The sequence below is a fragment of the Peromyscus maniculatus genome, chromosome 21 (assembly GCF_049852395.1).
Source record: "Peromyscus maniculatus bairdii isolate BWxNUB_F1_BW_parent chromosome 21, HU_Pman_BW_mat_3.1, whole genome shotgun sequence".
Taxonomy (NCBI): Eukaryota; Metazoa; Chordata; class Mammalia; order Rodentia; family Cricetidae; genus Peromyscus; species Peromyscus maniculatus.
In genome coordinates, this window is record NC_134872.1 from 59,227,731 (window position 1) to 59,244,856 (window position 17,126).

At 39.6% G+C, this 17,126-nt stretch overlaps 1 protein-coding gene across 25 annotated transcripts in view; it reads right to left on the reverse strand.

Moving 5' to 3' along the window:
• Rims1 (regulating synaptic membrane exocytosis 1) overlaps window positions 1-17,126 on the reverse strand; it is a 480,632-nt gene that overhangs the window by 16,631 nt on the left and 446,875 nt on the right. Inside the window, exon 1 of one of the 25 annotated variants that reach the window (XM_076557943.1) lies at window positions 13,651-13,799. The exons of the other annotated variants lie outside the window; for them this stretch is intronic. The gene's annotated coding sequence lies outside the window, so the exon portion shown is untranslated. Of the gene's footprint in view, window positions 1-13,650; window positions 13,800-17,126 lie in introns of those variants that run through there. 25 annotated transcript variants of the gene reach the window in all.

Consider the following 17,126-nt stretch of genomic DNA (forward strand, 5'->3'; position numbering starts at 1 on the left):
TTGTTAATATGGGCATGCCTAAATAGTGTATTAACTCTTGAGGTTGAAGAATATTGCTGCCAAGATTATATAAAACTATCCCATTTAGTTCAGTGTCTTTGCTATTCTTCTTTGGACTAAGCCAATAATTAAGATGCAGCTAGATTTCTCGGAAATATTCACTACACTGACTATAAAGTGAAACGATATTCCAGGCTGAAGAACAGAAAGAAGTGAATGTTTTATTGTCTGCTTCATATTATAAGATCATTTATTCTCAATGAATTACTATGTAGGGAAATTTTATTTCTATCCAATTTCAACACCGTCTGACATTCTAAGTAATGGATGAACTGGAAGTGGGAAACTTTAGAATCAGCTCCTTCATTACTCATTATGTCTGTAGGTCACTAGCTTAGACTCTCTATGCCTCACTTTTCTAACTCACAGAAGGGGAAGTGATTAGCTCATTTATCTATTGTGAATAGTGTACAAGTGCCTTAGTTTTGATTTCTATGGCCATGATAAAGACCATGGCCAAAATTAACTTGGGGAGGAAAGATTGTATTTCACCTTACAAGTTACAGTCCACCATGAATGTAAGTCCAAGAGATCACACGACTGGGTTACTAGGGGTAGCTACAAGTTAGTTAGTTTGTTTATTTGTTTTTTTTTGGGGGGGGGAGGGACTCAAAGTAGCTTAAATCATTAGCAGAATCTAGAAGTGCTTCTTTCCCTGCTCCAAAGAGGAAAGGCTGACTGGAGTTCAGGTGTCTGTGTGGAAAGAAGTGGGTAAATACTTGGGAAGATAATTACTGAAAGACGAATCAGTACTCTCAACTTGATAATGTCTAGTGCTGTGTGGACAGAAGGATATATGATGGACAAGCTTCTAGAGACAAAATTCCTGTAAAGAGCAATTTGTGACTTTCCTACAATGCTTTCTGTTGTGCACATTTTTCCCATCTGTGTTGGCTATGATTTTCTAAGAAGCTTGATGGATACAGTAGTATATGCACGTACATACATGTAAACAGAACTTCATGAAGATCAAACCAGAAATGGTTTAGTCAACAGACAGATAATAAGAATGCACTACATTCCAGTCATGCATGAAGCTGTGTTTTGTGGGGTAAGCTTGAGGCCAACAATACTCAGGAAGCTTCAGGAAAAAGGATCACAAGTTGGAGTCTACTCCAGACTAAACAATGAAATCCTGTCTCATCACACACACACACCACACACACACCACACACACACACACACACGCGCATGCGCGCACGCACGCACGCGCGCACGCGCCACTATAAAGTGCATTTAACCTCTGCTGTCTGAGACACCACTCCTTCCATACTTTAAAGAGCCTGTTCTGTACTCATCTTTTTATATGGCAGGCAGCCACCCCTACCCCACAAAGCAAGAGCAGCAGTGAAAATGTGTCTACCCAGATTCTCTGTCCTTCTTAAGAATTATCCTCTAGATCTCAAGGAGCCAAGAGATTCCTGTTGAAATGGAATCTGAGCTCATGTCTAGGCCTACTACTGTGGTCTGCCCTTCCAAGAAGAAGTCATACCACCAGTATGCTTTACTCTGAAGTTCAAGTGCACCCAGAAAAGGCTGGGACATGTCTCTCAATATGATGATGCCAATCTTAGGACATGGAAGAGGATAGATAATGGGTCTTATGAAAAGATGTTGTGAACAAGGATGTCTATTAGGGAGACAACTAAAAGAGTTCTGACGTTTGGTAGTGTGTGGGCTTCTATTTATTGCTTAAGGTCCCGCTCTAACATTCACCCCATCTGTGATCTGCTAGAGCACTTGAAGGGACTAGTCCTGTAGAACCAAAGCTTCAGGATTTCCACAACATAGGGCAACAGCAGGATATCCAAGAGGAGTCCCAGTGAGTGACCAGTACCAATAGTGTAGCAGAAACCAGAGGCCTCGAACCAGACCAATGACTCTTCACAATGAACACTTGTAAAAAAATATAGATGGATAAAATGGTTTTATCTGTGTGACCCGCTGTGTCACATTATAACTTCTATAATGAGATTATTTCCTTCATTTTTCTCTTTCTTCTTCTTTTTCTCTTAAATTTTATTTTATTTTATTTTGGGGGGAGGTTGCAGGGAGAAAAGGGTAGATACAAAGGGATGGGGAACTGAATGGGATGGAGATGCATAGTGTGAAAGGCATACAAAATAAATAAAAAGAAAATTAAAAAAGAAAAAAGAGTCCTATGTATTGCAAATTCTAGGGTCTTTTGGAGCTTTTCCTCCAGTTCAGAACACTTTGGAAGTTATGCAGAAATGAGGAGATGTATAAAGGTTGCCAGCTCTACTGGCCATGCATATCTCCGAATGCCCAATTTTCATTTTTGTCTCTTGTAGGATTGACCTTCACACTGCTACCCCCGGAGCAACAAAGCCCATAGATTTGGGTGGACCATTCCTCATAATGGCCATGGGGGGGGGGGGAGCTATGAAGTACAGCAGAGAGAGGTATGGTCTAATTCAACTAACACTTCCATGAATAAAAATAGATGTACAGATACACAGTATAAAGACTAGTTCATGATTTTCACATAATTATTTCCCTAAATACTTTTAATGGAAGATTGGTGCATTTTATCAAGAATTGACTTAATTAAAGATTGCAATTAAACTGGGGTAGTAGGGCCAATCCTTTCAAATACTATGAAATTTGATATTATAGTATTTTTTTAACTCCCAAGTTTTTGGAGGGAGTAAATTCAGATGCATTTGAAAAAACATTTAATTTCTCTTGTGTTTACAAAATTAAGATGTAAGAAGTGCAGGTACTGAGAGAGACATCTTTAATCTTGCTAATGTTTGAAAACAATCTAATTCGTACTTTATTAACAAGGGTACTGGGGATTTCACTGGCAGACATAATACTTGGAGTTCAGCAGAAACTGTAACGTGCTCATTAACAAATGTCCAGTAAGCAAGATGGTTAAGTTCTACAGAAATCCCAATCAACTCATATTCAGACCACACCTTGCTCTACCCAAACTTTGCCCCACACCTGACTTTCAGAACACCGAGGCAAGCCAATCCTTTCAGACATGAATTATATCCTTTCCAGGTATGGAGTCATTCACCTGCACACCATCTGTGAGATGGTGGATGAAGGGAGAAGCAACAAATACACCCGTGGAAAGTGGCTAACCAGTCCAAAAACGTTATCAGGTGGACACGTTTCACTGTCATTGGCTACATCACAATTGGGGGATCATATGGATTTAAAATTATCAATAATAGGTTGCCACCAGTATATTGATTTAATTTCCATCACTCATTTGACAATTTTATTCTTGAGGAATGAAGATTAATATTAAGCTATTTTCTGAGTGATCAGGAAGGTAACTGATAGTTGGAAAGGAAGGAAAGGGATCAAGTATACTGAGAGTTAAACTGGTGAATTTAGGAGACATGTAAAAAGAATGAGTATCTGTCACAAGATACATGAAGTAACAATGTCCCTAGATGGGGTGGAGAAGTTGCTCAGTCATGGAAATGACTGTTGTGAAAACATGAAGAAGACTTGAGGTTGATTCTCTAGTGCCCACCCAAAAAGCCTGGCTTGGTGGCCACAGCTTGTACCCCTAGTGCTGGGAAAACAGAGACAGGAAGATCCCTGCAGCTCCACAGCCAGTGGACTTAGCCTTATTGCCAGATTCATGTTTCAGTGAGAGACCTTGCTTCAAATAAACAAATGAGGTGGTTCCTGTGGAATGAGACCTGTTACTGCCCTGTGGCCTCACTTAGACTGGCATATATGAACACACACACACACACACACACACACACACACACACACACACACACACACACACACACAATGCCTGTACATATCCCACACACACAAACACACACATATGCATACACACTGTCAACTTAGGGTGAGTCTGTCTGATGAGCCCTCTTACAATAAAATAGTCAAATGAGGAAGCATCTATAATAAATCATCCCTTTCTGACCAGAAAGGTAGGCTGTGTGTCAGTCATGAAGAGTGACTGACTATGACCAGGAATGATATAATTTATATATGAAATTTTGATTTGTCCTGAATTTTGTTTCCTAGGAGATTCAAGAAACTACTAGAAACTGCTTCTTCACTGACTATGGTAAAAATAGATATTAAAAAGCAAAATATACAGTTGCATGTCCCTAGACAGAAAGAAAATTCAGGAAATAAGATGAAAACATTTGGTGGTGAATATTGTTATCATACAGGATTAAAAGTTAAATAGCTAATAAGGTTAATGTTAATAACATCAGTTTTAAATATTAAATAATACCATGTGTTTACATACTGCTACCTTCGTCTTTTGAGATCTAGGTAATAAGTTGGAATATGCAATGCCTAAAAAGTGAAAGGAAAACATGGTGGATTGATAGTCTCCTCACCAGAACAGGAGTTCTTACATGCTAGGCAATTAACTGAACTGAGCCAAGAACTGTGTTTATTGATTCTGTGGGACTACAATGGGTATTTCTAAGCAAACATATGAGCATTAATAGACTGAAAATGCCAACAAAATAAGGATAGGAAAGTAACTGGACACATTGTTGTTGCTAATTTTACATCCTTAGAGAGTCCGTTACTTTCTGTCTCTCTGCTTTCCAGATTCTACTTCCTACTCCGAAGACATTATCTTAACTTCACTGTGTACAAGGAGAGTTCTAACAGTTGGATGGATTGGAGATGTGCTCTGTGAACCACAAAGACATGTAATCTAGTTTAGTTGCACTTAAACAAATGGGAGCAAATCACCTCAATTAAGGCTGGAGTTGAGAGCTGTTCTTAGAAGAAAGACACTATCATACGAGCTAAAATCAAGCATGACACCCTATCATTGGAAGAGAAGAAAATTTACAAGCATATTAAATGATTTTTCTTGATGCATTTTTAAGATTGATGCAGTATTAACAATGTACTTTGAAGATTAACATTGAGCTGAAAACCTTGAAATGATAGTGGATAAGTGGGTTACACTAATTTAGGCTAGATCTAAAACAGCCCTAAAACTTGAAAAACAAAGGTTTCCACGTGTAGACATTTTGCTTAAAGAAACCATTTTCTTGATTTTGCTTCCCAAGGACACTGTACCGCAGTATTGATGTGGGAAGGAATGATCACAAGCCCACAGGTACAGCATGTCCAGAGATGGGAGCTCTGATGTAGTAATTTTCAGCAGGCTTCCAGAGTCAGGGGACTTATAATCCTGAGCCTGGACATTTTTTTCTGCTTGTTTTGAAACAGCTATTCCAATTGCTACCTTATTCTTACATGTGCATGCAATTCGTGAGCTCAAGCTATTCTAGACTACATCCTGGGTACATTGCCTATCACAAAATTATTATGTTTATACAGAACATTGCTATTTGCAAAATTATTTCCGCTTAATGATAAAGAAATTGAGTATGACAGATGTTAGATAATTCTGTCACTGTCACAAAGTGAATGGCAGAATGAAAACTAAAATCCAGTAGTTTTAAGTTAGACTATTTGCTTTGCAGTTCACTGGGCCGTGGCCAGGCTGCTTCTAAAGGACCCCAATGATCTTCACACTGGTGGGTGGTATCCTGCTCTGTGCTTCTGACTGTCCCCTGAAAACCATCCAGGGGTTCAGAATGTGCATAACACCAGTAGGTAAATTTATGTTTTTCTCCTCTGTGCTTCACCTGATTCTGGTGTTCTAGGGGAGATGTTACTCAATTCTTAGAGGGTATAAAACTACCCATTTACAAGCATACAGTGAGACAAACATGAAGTTGTAAAATTCAATTTCTGGATGATGCTTCCCCTCTTGATCAAGTTCTCCTAACAGCCACTTACTGGAGGGAAAGACATTGAGCTTTAGATTTTCATAGTTTAGAATTTGCATAACACGGTTTTCCACAGGATAATATAAATATTTCAAGAGAAAAGTCATCAGCAGAGTGACTCACAAGTTTTTGTCTGGGACACACTTTGACTCACTAGTACTTCTAAAGGACTGCATGCAGCCAAGACAGGGTACACAGTTGAAAGATACATTAAACTATTTTTCACGGACACTCAACAGACTTCAGATTACATAAAGGAGAGAGACAAGGAAGGAAGGAGGGAGGAAGGGGGGACAGAAAGGAAGGGCACAAGAAAAGAAAGAAAATTTTCTTTTTTGATTTTGTTTTTTTGATTTTTTTTCGAGAAAGGGTTTTTCTGTGTAGCTTTAGTGCCTTTCCTGGCTCTCACTCTGTAGACCAGGCTGGCCTCGAACTCACAGAGATCTGCCTGCCTCTGCCTCCCGAGTGCTGGAATTAAAGGCGAGTGCCACTACCGCCTGGCAAGAAAGAAAAGTTTTAATCTTACAAGTAATTTAGAATGCTTTAGATTAAGGTTGACATTTTTTAAAAAAGTAAACAAGAACAAACATTTTTCCAGGAAAAGTTTTCTCTGATACCCATTGGCTTTTTATAATCCTGGACAGACTGTTTATGACACCCTGTCTCCTTTCCAAAAAAATCCTCCCCCGGACACACATCTGTATTAGAATGGCATTTGCCCTTCTGCAAGCATTCTATTAGAATAACATTCACCCTCCTCCATCCCAGCATTCCTCTCATACACTCATATTCTTTTCTTCTCCACCTCACTGTCTTTACTTTTAACGTTTAAACTCCAGAAATGCCTGAATTTCTCTTTTTATGATGCGCGCCCGTGCGCGCACATGTATCTTTTCCTCCAATGGACTTCCCTTGATTCTTGACTCCTTCCAGCTCTCTATTGTCTCAGGGAAGAAATATTCATATATGTGGCAACCTTTTACATGTTTTCCATTTTCTCATACACATGGATAAATGCTCATAGTTTTGTTTCATCTGTACACACTCAGGTGCACACATGAATGCACGCACACAAACAGGTACATACATGGTTAGTACAAGGCTTACAGATTTGAAACTTAGAGGAGCCGATGGTCACAATTGGAGGAAACCAGGTAATAATTTCTATTTCAGGTGGAAAATAATCTTTAGTGGACAAAGGGCCACATCGGCATTTCTACTGGGACTAAAGAACTTTTCATGGAGATGCTTGCTCGATTTTTTGAAAGTAAAATTCAAACAAAAAATTGCTAGACAGATGAGGATGGTGAAGGACAGGCAAGACTGTTGAGTGACAGTCCAGGGGGACCTTTCTAGTTAAGTCATTCTGTCCCGGCGCCTGTTTTTGTCGTTTGCTCTGTTTAAATACTTGCCATCTAGAGTCATCTTATCTATCATCTTTTAACTGTACTGTCCAAGTTCACAGTGAAAGCTACTACCTTACAGGCTGGAGATGGTTCATGGGGTAAGAGCATGTACTGTTCTAGCAGAGGGTGAAAGATCTGTGATCTGTTTCTTACTTGCTTGTGTGTGTGTGTGTGTGTGTGTGTGTGTGTGTGTGTGTGTGTGTGTGTGTGTGTATGCGCATGCGCGCGTCGGAATGCCTGCGGAGCTTTTGCACATGCGAGTGGCGGCTCCAATACCCTCTTATGGCCTTCATAGGCACTGAACTCACATGTAGCTCTCTCTCACATACTTGATGAAAAAGAAATGAGAAAATGTACTAAGGATGTTTGATAAAGCATCAAGGAATTGAATTATTTTATAACATCTAAATATATATATCTTAAACAAGTTATTCCACTGGGACTGTCAATGTTCCCTACAAGATCCATAGACTATCTAACAGAAATCCCAGTACCAGGCAAGAGAAACTTCTATCCCTGTTTTTGGTCAGGATAGTCTAAACGACTCCCGAAACAATACAGGTTATTGCTATTGGCTTTGGTTGCGTCTCAGAAGCAGAAGGTACATCCCTATTGCTGAAGACAGGGCATACTCCGGACACAGGACTGAGAACACTTGAGCAGGATCTAGCTGGAAAGCCTTCCTCCTGATGACTAGCCTTCACAGTACTATAGTAGAAAACATATTTTGGTGTAGTGCTATACCACAAAGTGCTATACCAGCAAGCTAACAAGGAAGGGATGCAGTCAATAGTCCTACATGGTCCTATGAACTATAATAAAGACCAGCATAGAAAAGAATTTCCTAAAGGTGCAACAGTGATACTCATATCTTGGTGGAAACCTATAGTTGTCTAATTGGACGTAAGCCTTTCTCAACACGAGGGAAATCATGTCTGGTACTAACCAGTTACTTGAATCTAGTGAGGACATGGAGTTAGAAAAGAACCTACTTCCACCACATGACTAGACCAGCATAATGACTAACTGCTTTCTAAAACTTATCTGTATGCTTACAGATAACGGTAGTGCTCAACTCTATTCAAAGAAGATTTTCTTTGTAGCAAACAGAGACCATTCGAGAAAACCACAACTGGTTGTAAATCACAAGGCCCAGCCCTATCAGAAATATCTGCAACGTAATACCTGAACCCAAGACTCAAGGACCATTGCAGAAGAAGTAAAGAAAGAATTGTAAGAGCCAGAGGATCAGGGAGTTTTCTATGAGATTGTGTCTTCTAATAATGCCAGAAGCTACACCAATAAATCTCCTCAACATGAGTCCTGAAATATGAACTGAACAAGGACAATAGCAAAAGACGTGCTAAAGTGGACTGACTGGGGAAAAGCCATGAGACCTCAACCCTACACAAAGAACTACAGCCAACTAAAGAATGGTAAAAGCAAAAGATGCAGGCCTCCTTAAGGAAATGCACACCAATTGGTTTTCCAGTTACCAAGTGATCAGCCTGGAAAACATGCATAAAAGTAACGTTATACAGACTGAGCAGGTTGTCTTCGGGGATTTATATGTATTTATATACACCTATATGCATGTAACAACAATTAATGGAAAAAATGGGCCGTGACATTTGAAAGACAGCAAGGAGAGGTATATGGGTGTGTTTGGAGGGAGGAAAGGGAAGGAAGAAATAATGTAATTATACTATAATATTAAAGATAAAAGAAATAATAAAAAAAAACCTCAAAGAATCAGGAAGTATGAGATGTTGCCCCCTAGGAAACACAGGGAAGTTATGTTCATGAACCTCAACACTATCATTGCCTAAATAATGACAAGATCAATAGACATGCTAATGCTGAAGTGAGGAGTCTCATGGGGTCCACCCCTAGAAAAAAACTACAGACAACTACTGACTACTGAAGGGAGAAACTCCAGGGTGGGATGAACCCCCTAATTGCTTATCCAATGCTAAGAGGGCATCCTTGCAATTATAGACGCCCAAGCCACACTTACCTCAGCTCTCTCTCTCTCTCTCTCTCTCTATATATATATATATATACATATATATATATATGTAACACTAGTAATCAGACAAAAAGAAAGCATCCATTTGAAAAGGAGTGGGGAGGACATGAGACAGCATGGAGTGATGGCACTTAGGAAGAGTTAAAACAGTGGTTCTTAACCTGCCTAATGCTATGACCCTTTAATACAGTTCCTCATATTGTGGTGACCCCCAACCATAAAATTATTTTCATTGCTACTTCTTAGTTGTAATTTTGCTACTGTTATCAATCTTAACATAAATATCTGTGTTTTCTGATGTTCTTAGGTGACCACTGTGAAAGGGTCATTCTTCCCCCAAGGGGGTCACAACTCATAGGTTGAGAACAGCTAATTAAAGGAGGAATGGGATATTTATTTTTATTAAAATATTAATAAAACTGTACAATTCATAAAAATAATCCTTTTTTTAAAAGATAAAACTAATACCATATTTTCTGTAAAAATTCTGTTTGGTAATCTGGCAGCAACATTGCCCAATCAGGAGTAAAGCAGGGGAACCACAGGCAACAACGTGAAATCTCAGAAAACCAGTGAGGAATCATGGCAACGAGAGGGACCGCTAGGTCTATATTGTGTTGTGGTTCTTTTCTTAGATATCTGACCTTCTGCCTCTTGGTTTTTAGTTAATTCTCCTTTTACCTGCTCATAAAGAATGCCTTCTCTGCTAAATCCCCTCTAATGCAGAGGCTCTGCAGTTGTCAATGAGATTCTTCATTGGCTATTTGGCACATTTCTCAGTGAATAGCTCTCACGGCTGCACTCTCATCTCCATAATGTCTCAGGTTTTGGTTCCTCACATCTAATAGATTTCTCTAATTTCATCTAGAAAATCCCTTCGAGCACCTTAAACTTCACAGCACTTTGTGGTTTATCATGTCTCACCATGGTCAGTCTACAATTCCCAGTTACTTTAAAAAATATGTATTTTTATTATATCTAATTATACGTATGTATGTGTCTACCTGTGTGTGGCTATGTACATGTGAGTTCAGGTATCTGGGAAGGCTAGGAGACTCAGATCCTCTGGAGCTGAAGGTACAAGCAATGTAAGAGGCCTAACCTGAGTGTTGAGAACCAAACTCCAGTCTCTGCAAGAGCCGAAAGCAATCTTAACCACTGAGACATCTCTCCAACTTCCTCATTCCCTGGTTATGTAACCAAACATAGGTGTTATAAAGATCATTTTGTAGCTAAGACTTGAGACAATAATCCATGAACCTTATAAAGAAATGGACTAATTTTTGGTAACGCAGATGGGTCTGATGTCCATCCTTCAGAGTGAAGTTGAGGTTTCCTTGGGGAAGCAGACATTCTACCCAGGACTGCAAATTCATCTGGTGCATCAGAACTCTATCCTGCCCATCTTTCATGGCTTGTTGTAGCTTTTTACAGCTTCTGAAATCCAACTGCTTATGATATTAACCTATTTGCATACATCTCCTACAGATTCTGCTTTTGTGGTAGACTGTAAGGTCACTTCATAGGCCCTTCTATAAATTTCCTATATCCATTAGGGCATGGCTCTCATGATCACTATCAAAATATGATTGGGGTTCTTAACTATTTCAGCCCCTAGCTCTTTTTCCTTAGTGTCTATGTCCTGAGGTCTTGCTGTTTCAGGTGGCTTTGTACAACTGTGGCAGACAGCTTTCCTAGAGACGGCATTTGGAACATGGTTCTGCTTCCATCAGCTTTCTCATATTCAAGTACTTTATCTGCAGGACACCTGTGCTCAGTTCTCATCCACTCTGTCATGTTTACCTTTACCTAACCACTAAAAGAAATGTCCGCTGAATGTAGTGGTAACATCCCAGCTCTTCTTCATCCATTTATTGCATTTTCTCTGCCAGAGCTTCTCCTATACCATATAACCCACCTGGAATGATCTTCTTATCATTTCTCTCGCAAGTCTTTAAGACTCCCAATGAGTTCTCCATTGAACTTGCTTGATAATCCTAATCTCCATGGATGATGCTTTCTAAAAGACTATATTCATTATTCCCCAGTTAACAAATTGGTAATTGGCTCTGGTCTGATTTATGGAAACTTGACAATAATGATACATACATAATACACCTTTACCCATCTCTAAATCTTTGTCTGAATACACACACCTCCCTTTATCTCTTCCTTAGCACTAATGATCACAATGGTTTGTTGAGAATGTTCCACAGGAAATGTCTACTAGGTGAGGTACTTTGTAAGATTTGTAGGACTTTTTTCAATTTGAAGATGTTTTATATTATGATGTTGATATTAATGTATGATCTTGGAGATGAATAAGAAAGGAAAAGTTGGGGCTTAACAATGATGTTTTTGTGTGTCAAGCTGACAAGGGGTCAATTGTGCTGAATAGTTTTGTGTCTACTTGACACAAGCTATAGTCATCTGATAGGAGAAAATGTTCATTGAGAAAGTATTTCCTCAAGACCAGGATGTAGGCAAGCCTGCTGGGGTGATTGATGGGGGGAGGTCTCAGTCCATTGTGGGTGGTGCCACCTCTGGGCTGGTGGTGCTCTGTTCTAGAAGAGAGTAGACCGAGGAAGCCAATAAACAGCACCTATCCATGGCCTCTGCATCAGCTCCTGCCTCCAGGTTCCTGTCCTGTTTAGTACCTACCCTGACTCCCTGCAGAGATGAACAGTGATGTGGAAGCATAAGCCAAATAAACCCTTTCCTCCCCAAGTTGCTTTTAGTCATGGTGTTTCATCACATCAATAGAAACCCCAACTAAGACAGTTACTGACTAGATTTCAGTTATGACAACACAGAACATTGCCTTTGTAATTTCCTCAGAGAAGCCAAAAAAATCCATTAACTTTCAATTAAGTTAAAAAAAAAATGCAGACAACACTGATTCTGTACTGTTGCTCTTACTCCAGTTTTAAACTGTGAGGGAGAAAAAGAGGAACCTAGTCACTGAGATGGAAAAACAATCTCTTGCCACTTGTAAGGAAGCTCAGATAAGAAGCAAGAGGCATTTCGCCAGGTTGGCTAAGGGCAATGATGGGATAAAACTAAACAGATGCTAGGATTCCTTTCAAGACAGATGACTGGAACTGTATCGGGAATTAGGAGAGGGAACAAATAAATCCCAAAACGTATTACAGCCATCCTAAGTGTATTTATGCTTTCATTCCATGCATAATCCCTGCTCCTGAAGGTGGACGTTAAATGTTGAGCTAATTAATTCCATACAAGTATTAGTCAGAGCATCAAAGGTATAAACAAAAATGGAAGCTACACCCCTAAACAGGCGAAACATCTTCCATTAGAGCCTGATTTTAAAGCGGTCTTAGAAGCCATGAAGGGAGCTGCTGGTGAAGACTGATGTTGCCATGTAGATTAGCTGTTAGGGAAGAGCACTGGTTTTGAATACACAGATGTGAAACTGTCCTTTTAAGAGTGTTCTCAGCATAGCCTCAGCACAAGTGCAAGTGACGACGAGACACGTTCAATTTCATTCCCACTGTGACATCAGCATGTGAACAAGCCAAAAAAGAATCAGGATAAAGTTATCAGAGCATACATCTCCGTGTACATTATCTCAAGACCAAAAGAAACAAATTTGTATTAAATTTAATCCTGGACAGTCTCATACATGTGCATAATACTCTGGTTTCACTCACCCTACCCTCTGTTTTCCCCTCTCACCCCCGACAATAACCTCCCTTAAATCCACTTGCCAGATTCCATCAAATTATTCATAAGCTTGTTTTCCTGTGATCTAACAAGTTACCCTTCCCTGGTTTTTGCCTGAGCATAACAAAAACAAAGGGCATTTTGGACTCCAGCTAGGAAAACATGTGTTATTATTTCAAAATGCAAAGTCAAATGTATTTCTTAATTTCCAAAAGAAATGCCCATACCAAGCAGTGACATTCACTTGTGTGTAAACAGGCTCTGTGACATGTAAGAGAGCTGACAATTTGGAACAGGAATGAAGCAGCTTTAAAGAACACTGAAACTTTGGAATAGTACAAGAGTATTTGGTAGCAGTGAGTGTAAGCATCTCTGAACTTCAGCTTTAAAATCCAGTGACTTTAGCTTTAAAGTTAATCACGTTTGAGAAGTATGGTTATCCAAGTAGACTGGCCATTGCAACATCCCTCTGAAAGTAATTCAGCCAGGGCATAACATACTATTTTTTTTCTCTCTCTTTTCATTCAGTTACTGGTGATCTTGAGAATAATACCTTTGAAAACAGTTCTGTATCACTGAAGGATTTAGGAAAATACAAGGTTTTGTCTTCTAGTTTAAGCTTTAGGAAAAGTTACAAATTAACCCACACATTCTTCTTAGGATTTAGTAAATGCAAACAAGAACAATGACTTACCTTGTTTCTCTTGAATCAAATTAAGTATCAGCAGTAAGTCCTTCCCAGGGGAAAAGCAAGCGCCAAAGAAGTGTTGATCTGGCTTGAATGACTCCTTCTGTCGCTGGGTGGATATTTATCAGACCTCTCAGTGAACACTCTCTCTCTCTCTCTCTCTCTCTCTCTCTCTCTCTCTCTCTCTCTCTCTCTCTCTCTCTCTCTCTCTCTCTCCCTCCCTCCCTCCCTCCCTCCCTCTCTCTCTCTCTCTCTCTCTCTCTCTCTCTCTCCCCCTCCCTCTCCCCTCCTCCTGTTCCCTCCCCCTGTTTCTCACTCAGAAACACAGCACGATCAAATTGCTTCTATCAAGAGTGCTTTTTTTTCTACAGCTGATTATGGAGTAAGACCATGAAGTGCAAAATCATTGAGCGATCTGCTCTGTTATCAACATGAATGTGAAAACTGCTACACAGCTAGGAACTGAAAACCGTAATGTGGTCACATCTTAAACAACCCATGCAATGAAGATACAAGTAAATAAAATTAATTTGAAGTACATTGCCTGCTTTACTAAATATCTTAAGTGCCTCTGACTACATAAGAGGCAGTGAGGCACAACTCAGAACTAACATGTAATTTCTAATATAAACCTGTCTGAAAGGTTTTCACACAGGCCAGATGAAGTTTCTTTATCAATTTTTTTTGCCCTTTTTTTTGTGCATCAAATCCACTTGATGCTTACAAAACACATTTAACTTGTTCTGAGTTAAATTGTCAAAAGCATCACTTTTAGGATATACTTATTAAACACTCCTAGACTCTGGCTGCTTTTCTCATGCCCTTTCATATCTAAGTCCTCTGCCAGGAAGTAAGCAGTAGGGGAGAGGCAGGAACCCAGCTTCTCTCGGGCACTTTCACATACCTGCCTTTGCTCCCTGAGCTTCAGACACGTTTCCGAGGACTCCCATGAGAACATTTATATTCTGCTATGGTTTCCAAGTGTGGCTAAGGAGGCTCAAGAAGTTTAGGACTTCAAAATGACAAAATTACCAACCACTAGTTAAAACGAATTGCCTCCAAATAAAAGCAGATTCTTAGGCTAGTTGCTCAAATCCTATGTAGACGCTGGGAGCTCTTGTGAGGTAGCCTGCCCAAGGGATTGAGAAAAGCAGCAATGGGCATTTTGCTGTAACAGAGTCCCCTGCTCCTGTGGCTCCCCCTACTCCATAATGACACAGAGGAATTGAAGAGATTGGGTCCAGAATGTTTGGCGGTTTCCTATTCTTTCTTCCAGGATAGTACTAGATGAAGGATAATTGAACAACCCATTAAAATTGTCTCAACATAGTTACAAGTGGTATTTTGGAATTTTAATCACAACTGATATGGCAAGGGACGGAAGTCTAGGTAACTCAAAACCTCTGCCGATTGCTGCCTTAGATATGAGGCACATGAACAAAGATGAGGTATAAACAACATTGAAGGGGAGAGGAGAGGAGAAAGGAGGGGAGGGAAAGAGGGCCTAGGAGAGGAGACCACATTGTCTTGCTTCCCCCAGAGAGCTCTTTTGCCTTGACTTCCCCCACCTTCTGGTACCTTTGTGCTGAACCCAAACCACAGGACTCTAGGTATAGGACTTGACTCCAAGGTTAACAGCAGACATTACTGGGATCCCGGCCAACCTCCTTGGTACCTACTTTCCTGTTTTCAACAATGTTGTTTTGCAGGGACCTATGAGATTTAACTGAGGGCTCCTCACAGCTAATGGAGTCAGCATCCATACTTCTATCTTCCGAGGTGCTGGAAATTCAATGACTCCACAAGCAGATCTGAGCCCATGACAAACGCAGCCACTGGAGGAATGCTGCAGGTTTCCTGCTCTCAGCAGTAACCACTTTCTGCTCAACCAGGGGACTTGAAAGGATGTGATCAAGCTCCAACTGCCCTCTGAGGTTATCTGTAAAGTGCAAACTAAACATTGCCTTGCTTTCCCACCTCATTCCCTCATGATCATGCCTACACTTGCCTGGACTGTACCTTGAATAAATCACTACAAATCTTTGAGGTTTTTTTTTTTTTTTTTTGGGGGGGGCAATCAACATTGTCATCAAAGAGAAGCTCTTTATTCTGCTTTGCAAAAAATAGATAGGCTATAGTTGAGCCAATATTGAGGAAGAGCAGGAACTTGTGTTTATTAGCAAATTGACTAGAATTTTATAGTGAATGAAATGCCATAATCTAATTGATTTAGACCATGAAATAGTTTATAACAGCATAACGAGGGCAGTGTGTTTGTGTGTGTACATGCATGTGCACATGTGTATCCAAGCATGTGTGGAATCTAGAGGTCATGTGTCTTTCTCTATCGCTCTCCATATTGGCTTTTGAGACAGTGTCTCTCACTGAACCTGGAGTTCTATTTTATCTAGACAGACTGGCCAGGGAGCTCCAGGGAATCTACTTGTCTCTGTACTCCAAGTGCTGTTGTTACCATCAAACCCAACTTGATCCAAACTAAGGCTGTGACCTCTAAAATGCTGGTAGCTATTACATTTGTGTTAGTAAATTGATATTTTTTAGATTACAGTACCAATAATATTGCAATGTAAATTCTTTGCGTTTTCTTAGAAATAAGGATTCTGACTCATAATATATACACATATACATTAAAGGAGTAGCTAAACTGGAGATGGTTTTAGATGAAGACAGTGAGTGTCTTCACTGAAAGCAAAGATAAATTACAACGTAAGTAAACTTTAAGCAGAGGGAACTTGAAATAAGCAATAAATGTGACTACTGAGAGGGAGAATATGATCTATTACATAACACAAATACTATGAAAGCTGATGTTGCCTACCGCCTTTTAAGTAATGATATAGACAAAGATGGAATGCAATACAGCTCCTTAGTTCTTATATAGGGAATAACAGTCTCCACTGGGGCATAGGGAATAGCTGCAATATTTAGATATAGATGGCAAAAAAAAAAATAAATAAATAAACGATGACTATTAAGTTGTTCTCTTTCCCAGTCCTTCCAGACAAACAAACTTAATCTTACCCATACCATACAACTGTTGTTAGAAATCTGTGAAAATATTGTCCAGTAAGTTTCTAGGAAAACGGAAATAAAAACAAGTGTTTCTAGAAGGTTGGGAAAAACAACTCTTACTTTGGGTCATTTACATGATTTTCAGCAATTTCTTAAGATATGTGCTTAGAGGGCAAGAGTTATTTTGGAAACCAAATTATTTAGGTAATATTAGTAACATTCTTTACATGACCTTTGAAGGAAAATTTCTGTTAAGTGGATAGGAAACTCTATTATTTTTCACAAGGATGGAAAGAAACATACAACAGAATATCCTAGTCAAGTGATTCCCTTGTCCTACAGGGGCATTGGTGACATTGGTGCCAAAAGTTAATTTAGTGAGCTTTGCTATGGATGCCGCAGTCTGAACTGTTCAGTGTGTGTGTGTGTGTGTGTGTGTGTGTGCATGT